This window comes from Microtus oregoni, unplaced genomic scaffold (assembly GCF_018167655.1).
Source record: "Microtus oregoni isolate MIOR12 unplaced genomic scaffold, Mior012 000159F_ref0000335, whole genome shotgun sequence".
Lineage (NCBI taxonomy): Eukaryota > Metazoa > Chordata > Mammalia > Rodentia > Cricetidae > Microtus > Microtus oregoni.
Window position 1 is genome coordinate 400,519 of NW_024544814.1, and position 6,000 is coordinate 406,518.

The window sequence follows — 6,000 nt, forward strand, 5'->3', positions numbered from 1 at the left end:
TATGGCTGAAAAGTGCTCTATTATATGGATATATTACATCTATTTCCTTAGTCAGTAGTAAATGCATAGATGGTTTCTACTTTTCAGCTACTGTGAATAATGTTGTTGAAAATATTCATGCACAAGTTATTTTGTTAATATATCTGTCAATTCTCTTGGATATATATCTAGGGATAGCATTTCCGGGTAGCACAATAAGTGTATATTTGACCATTTGAGACACAATAAAGTAGTTTTCAAAATGACCACACTAATTTCATTGCCTTCTAGTACATGCAAATTACATAGATTTCAATTTCTTCAATCCTTGTCAGCAGTTGGTTTTGCCCATCTTGTTTAGTTCGATCATCCTGATTGGAATGCGATATTAAAGTATCACATTACACCTGTCATTAACATTTTCCTAATGACTAACGATGCTGAGAATATTTTAATGACTGTATATCTATAGCATAACTTGAATTTACACATTAACTTGATTAACAACATATCAATTTATGAAAAAATCATATGGATATTTGGAAAGAGTTATGTACATGATCAATTTCCTAAGCATTCCAATTTTCTAGCATTATAAAGCTTTCCAAGCCCAGAGCACATAATTACTTTGTAGACGATTTAAGTTAAAGTCAGGATGGCTGGGCTTTCTTTACCTGACTAATATACTGGTGAGAAGTCATGAAGGTTGGTGGCTTCCTTCTTCTGCCAGTAAGAATTATATTTCATAGACCACCTGTTTTGGATTAAAGAAGTTCTTTCTACAAATTGATTCTTGATTACAATTACTTACAAAGCTTGAAAGGGTTGTTAAACCCTTTTTACATGACTTTTCATATGATAATAAAGTTTTTTCTTTTATTCTAATGTGAGATGCTACATTGACTTATTTTCATAGCTTAATATGATCTTCTATTCCATTTCTCAAGTAATACCACATGTATTATACCTTGTAAATGGTGATGAGTTCTTTTATTAGCATATTTGATGAGAAAGTTTTTTATTGATTTTTATCTGCATTTATAATGGGCACTGACCTGTTTCTTTTACTTTGTTGGCTGTGACATTTTATTATATTACATATATTATATTATAATTATGCAGCCTTCACAGAGTGAGTTGGAAAATGTTCCTCCTATTATATATTATTAGTTAAGAATGTTACTTCTCTTATTATATTATTATAGTTAATATAATTATAATATAATTATACCTTTTCTTTTTGTCTTATCTACTGAAGGTATCATCAGTTTTACTCATCTATCTTTTCTAAGAAACAACTTAAGTTTAATTGTTTCTTGTTATTGTTTTATTTCATTTATTTCTGTGGTATTTTTCTAGTCTTTTATTATTTTTGTTTCTTATGTGTTTTATATGCTCTTAATTTTCTAGTTTCTGAATTCAAATTATCGAACTGACATGCCAACATCTTTTATTTTGGTGTTAGGAGGGCTTAAAGTCAGGCCAGGAATAGGCTAGCCATGCAGTCTAACAAGAAGTTGCGACTTTAGCCTTCTCATCAATGTAGACATTTACAGCTGTGTATTTCTAATTACAGTTAACTGAATCTGAGAAGGTTTGCTTTGTTCCTTTCTCTTTCACTAATATTGGAAAGATTTTCATTTGCACTGTGATATCCTTTTGAGCCACTGAAAGTTTTAGGAGTATGTTTTAATAATCTTTCACTTACTTGTTTCATCTAATCCTGAAAAGAAGGTATTGAAATGTTTGACTATTATGCTATGATGTCTACTTCTCTCTTCATTTTGATCAGTTTTGATTTCACATATGTTAGAAGTCTGTTGTTATAGTTGTAGTTATATTGCCTTGATAGATTTTTTTTTAAAAAAAGATAAATTATCTTGTACCCCAGGATGTCTGGAAACATGTTTTTTATTGTGTTGCTGCTGTTATTTTATTTTGCTTTGTTTTGTTATTGAAAATTCAACCTGTGGCCCCAGACATGCTAGGCAAGCATTTTACTAATAATCTTTATTTCCAGACCATATGTTCTCACAATTTTCTCTTCTTCTGTACTGGAAAGAATAGATTAGAGTCACTTGTTTCAAGTAGCAGAGTTCTCTAAGTAAAAATCGTATTATAGGTCGGCTACAACTGTGCAGAACTGCGTTCTCTCAGCACTCACAAAAGCATACCAGAATCGTAAGTGACCAGAGCACTAGAGGTGAGACGGAGCAAATTCTTGAGAACAGATCTCTCTGCTGACTTGAAAAATCCTATGAATTTGCCTCAACATGTCCTTTGAAGCCTATTGTCATTCTATACCCATATCATGATGTGAAGTACTTAGTAAACCCTAAACTGTTCTCCAATTTTGAGCACTCCTTTGTCAACACTTTAGTGTGTAATAATCAATGATGATCCATGTGACTCTAATTGCATTAAGACTTTTATATAAATACATTTTTAAAAAATCTTAGGAGTTTTTTCTAAGAATTTTATCTTTCTCATTTTATTTGTACTTTAGAGTTAAATAAAATGTATCATGCGGTTTATTGTCTCATTGTCCATATCAATAACTTGTAGTCACTAAGCAATTGGGAAAAAAATTCACTGTTTTTGAAATAGAAGAAATATGCTCTGGAAAATGTTGAGTACTGGGCTGGAGAGATGGCTCAGCGGTTAAGAGTATTGCCTGCTCTTCCAAAGGTCCTGAGTTCAATTCCCAGCAACCACATGGTGGCTTACAACCATCTAAGAAGTACAGTTTGGGGAACTAGTTTAAGGGCTTACAGACAGCAAGAGGCAGAACAAATTTTAAGTTGTGTTTTAAAAATGTACTCTGTCATGTTACCCATTATAAGCCTGGAGAAGTGCATTAACAAAGACACAGTAAGGAATATAGATCCTAAAGTGTAGTGAATTGACTAAAAAGGTGTCTGAGTTGGACAAAAAGCTAAAATGCATGTGGTTGCACTGTTCCTTCTTTTGCAGTAAGGACTGACCTTTTGTAACTACAGTTGATCTCGCCAGATTCAACAAGCAGGCTTGAATTTGGCATGCCATTATTTTTTATCCATTTTTTCTAGATGTAATTGTGTGTGTGTGTGTGTGTGTGTGTGTGTGTGTGTGTGTGTGTGTGTTGTGGGGAAGGGGGTTAAGAGAGACCTGTTTACATGTAAAGCAAGTATCTGTTCCCATGGTATACTTGGGCTTTACAATACAGGTACATAAAGGATTAGTTGCTGACAAAACCTTTGGTTTGGATTAGTGCCACTAAGGTCGAAATATGTAGTGGGTTAACATTGGATCTCTGTGTGCCTTGACTCCTTGGATAAATCTTAGAAATAAGCCTCAATCATGAGAGTGAAGGTGTCTGGGTAATAAATTCGCAATAAAGAGACAACAGCAAGAATAGTAGTGTTTTATGTACTAACTATGGGCAAGATGAATTGGATAACAGAAGAACAATTCTACAGGTTAGCTTTGCTAGGATTGTTTTTCTCTCTCAACAGTAAAGCTGTTTGCTCTCAAAGACTGTTAAGTTCATTGTATTTCTTTTTCTCTTTAGCTGCTCATTTTTCCCACCAACCTGCTTCAGGGGTCTAATAGTCAGCTGAAGATACGTTGTCATCAATCTGCCTTACGACATTTTACCTCTTTGGAATTTTTAGGAGGCCTCAGCACATCTAAATACAGTATGCAAAATTTCATTTTTCAATGAACTGTTTCAAACTTCAGGCTATAACAAAAATTTATAGAGAAGATATGAGCAATTTCCCAGAGGAACTTCCCTTTTCATTGCGTGATTGAAGATATTCAAGTTGCTTCACACTATAAGCTTACATTTAAGACAATAATCTGCACAAAATGTCCTGCTGTATATGTTAATAAAAAAACTTCCCTAGTTTGTTTTATCTTTCATTTTTCTTTTATCAGACAATCCAAGAAGCATAATTCCTTCTGTATTTCTATTTCTCTTCATGATGCTTGCTCCATCTTTTCCAGTTGCTGATGGAGTCTGCTACAATTTCCTTGATGTATCCTAACAGCTGTAAGCACTTAACAACTAATCAGCTCAGTTCAGCTCACCTGTGTGAGTGATCCTTGACAGCTCCATCTGCTTCGAGTCAGCCTTTTTTATTTTCACTCCCCCCCCCCATAAAAGACTTGAAAGTTAAAGGGAGAAGAACTAATGAACCTGCAAGACTATTTTCAGTTACTTGAGTGTGGTTCAAGGTACAGAATATTTTTTAAAGATCCATTTATTTAAAGACATATTTCTAGCAACAAATGGCTACCATATAATTAGAAAGAAATGCAGTTGACAACAAACATTGCACAAATAACCAGAAAGTTAAGTACGGATTCCAAAGGAGACAGAGGGATTACTAGTTAAAGTAAAGATAAAAATTTTAGCTGTAAACCTTTTTTAAAAAGTATCCACCACTGGTGAAAGCCATTTTCTATGGCAGCAATCACCATAAGATTGAAGAAACCTTTAGGAAGGGCAGATCTTATCACCATGGCGTTAACAGTATTGAGCACGGATACGGAAGTCAAGAAAATTACAGAGAAACAAAATATATCTATTCTAAAGGTAAATAAGGCTACTCAAAAAACTAGGTAATAGGTGGCTAGTGCATAGTACAGAAAGAATTGCCTCTACTCTTATTAGATCTTTTAATATCAACCCATACTGCTTCTATGTAGGAAGTGACATCTGACAGAATTATCAAAAACTTTATCCAGTGAATATTTTCCCCAAAGAATGGCAAATCGCTAATAAGCATCAAATTATTTTGTATGTAGTAATCTCTACCTTAAAGGAATCTATTTTTAAAACACTTGTACAATTGACATTTTCAGCCAGCTTCAACTTCCCAACCCTTTACTAATCTCCCTTTATAATAATGCTATATAAGTGAGCCAAATTGTTAGCTCAGTAACATCAAAGAAGTCCTTGGGTCCCTTCCCTAGAGTTAGGAAGACTCTGAGGTCTGGTTCAATCTAAGGTCCAGGTGCTCCCCATTAAATATCAGGGCCTGAAATGGCACAAGGTTAATACTGCCTCTACCTAAGAAGGCAAAGGGATCTCTAAACTCTGGACAGTTCTTACATTCAAGGAAGACACTCTTAGGGAAACACATTGGATGATTTTCAAAGAATTATTAGATACCAGAAGTGGAGAAGGCACTTTAATGTTATTTAGTAAAGTCCTTTCTTCATTATATAGCTGGGAAAACTGAGGTAAAGAATGGCAGATAGGACTGCCAGCATTGTGCCCGGTGGTTCACCTGAGAAAGTGTGAAATCTGCCTTATGTTTTGGCTGTTAAAAATGATGTGTGGACTGTATGAGAGGTGCCTTGTTGTGTCAGAAAAGGCCCCTCAGATGAATGTTATGTTCAGACACACTAACTTTTAGCAAAACTCAGCACCTCTTTAACTTTGGTATTCTTCTGGAACATTTGATTTTCAAAAGCATGAATAGTGAAACCCTCCTTTTCCTTAGGATCCTTATTAACTCTACAAACGGCACAGTGTTCTTTCCTTAGCAACATATCTTAAATTGTCCCACTATTCACTTAAATAGAAAACCATCTAGCCATTTTAGGGCATTTTTAAGAATTCTATGTGTGCAATTTTTTCATGGGTATTTTTGTTATTTGTGTAAAACACTGTCTCTATGTAGCCCATCCTAGTCCTGAAATCCAGAACATTTTGTCTCAGTTTCCTGAATCTACATTATAGGTGTTATAGGCACACACAAGTGCACACTGACTTTGGAGAGTTTTACTAAAGAGTTTGGAATATAATTGTTAAAAGTGGATAGAAATAAAGGATTTCTATGGGGAATAAAGCACTGGAGCTATAAAGCTATGATATTACAGCCAGAAGATGCTGAGATGGATAGTCTTGCTTGAATAATCAATGCGTAAGTTATTTACAATATATTTTCACTTCCCTGAGCTGTAAAATAGTAACTGTTTCAGAGGACTCTGTCAGGATTATTGGAGATTACATGTACCAATTTGCTTAAT